The following is a 1,468-nucleotide window of genomic DNA, read 5'->3' as shown; positions in this document are numbered from 1 at the left end:
GAAAAGGCACATACATGGAAGGTGTGAGGGCAATTTAGAGTGTTGAAACTAAGACTTCATAGCAAGTTTTATAAAGATTTTCAAGATTAAAATTTTTCCTCTTCAAATTATGCAGGAAGCATTTCAGAATACATTTTAATACATGAAATTCAGTGGATAATTCATGTTAAATGTTTCAGCAGTGAGGTTGACTCCTAGCTTTTTTTTCCCCCTGTGCAAGCTCCGTTTTATTAAGTGGGATTTTGCAGCAGAACTGGGGCGCTTAAAAAAATTCCACTGCCTGGGCCGTCGTGTCTCTCTGGCACAACAGCCGGGTATCAAATGACCTTATGAACTTTATCTGAAGGAAAGGTACAAATGGAAGAACGGAAGTGGATGCTTGGGTACAATTTCTAGAGAAGGGACAGACCCCAACATGCATGTGCTGCCTCGGTGACTTGGGGAAGACCAGGCTGCCGCTTAGCCCTCCCTCACTGTCTCCCAGAGTCTGCTTGTCGAAGAGATGCGCTCAGGCCGGGATCCCGGGCCCCCATCTTGTGCAGGTTGGTGACATAGTCGCCCAGCTTTTTGATGGATTTCACCTGCTCATCGGTACTGTGTCTCCAAGTCACGAAGCTGGGGTCGTTCTTGTCCCTGACCAGTTTGTGCAGCTCCAGCAGAGACTGGTTGACGCTCTTCTCCAGGTGCAGCGCACCCTCCGTGGCGTTGAGCCCGCTCTCCCGTGTCACGGTCTGGTGTCTTGATATCCTGGAGGAAGACCCGGCCCGCTCGCTGGTTCTGGAGCTTCATCCGTTTCTCGGCGTGTTCTCTCTCCTCGTGAGACTGGTGCGGGAAGCATTTGGCAAAGTTCTTCAGAGCCACGCCATCCGGTCGAAGTAGTAAGACATGGACAGGTAGACGTCGGGGCGTAGAGCTCCAGGTTGATCTGGCGGTTGATGGCGGCCTCCGAGTCCTGGTTGCGGGTCTGGCGCCCCTGCGAGGGAGACGTGGAGAGTAAGCTGAGAGGTGCTGATGGGCGGCAGGTGAGCGCTGCAGGGTGCGGGTTGAGCACAGCCAAAGCAGGAGACCGGGGTGGCTCTGCGAAGAACGGCTGGCCGACTCCAAGCTTTTTTGTAAGAAAAATTCTAACTTCTCTCTTAGGAGTTTCTGGGCACAAGTGGAGAAGCTGAGGCATCTTATAACAAGACTGGCGCGTTTTTATTTTAGTGAGGAATTTTCATTCTGATAGACCGATTTTGGGTTCCAGAATATTTTAATCTTTATTTATTGTACCAAACTGACTACCTTTCAGTCTATTACAAACCATGGAACCCCTACAGGACAGAGGGAAAGTGCTGTGGGTTTCCGCCACTGTGAATCACTATGTGAGCAGAAAGGTTCATCCTCTTGCATCGCAGCTTGAATAGCTGGGCGGGTGGTGAGCAGTAAACACATAACCCACCAACCAGCCTTATTTATTGTCCAGTAA

The 1,468-nt window shown here is 50.1% G+C and overlaps 1 pseudogene; it reads right to left on the bottom strand.

Moving 5' to 3' along the window:
• Positions 1 to 262: 262 nt before the first annotated feature.
• Positions 263 to 1,174, bottom strand: LOC101662881 (annotated as a pseudogene).
• Positions 1,175 to 1,468: the final 294 nt, after the last annotated feature.

Source organism: Echinops telfairi, unplaced genomic scaffold (assembly GCF_000313985.2).
Source record: "Echinops telfairi isolate 266 unplaced genomic scaffold, ASM31398v2 ScPeMD7_7467;HRSCAF=8505_1, whole genome shotgun sequence".
In the NCBI taxonomy this organism is placed as follows: Eukaryota; Metazoa; Chordata; class Mammalia; order Afrosoricida; family Tenrecidae; genus Echinops; species Echinops telfairi.
Note: the sequence above shows the minus strand (reverse complement) of the source record. Positions and strands in the feature narration are given on the sequence as shown.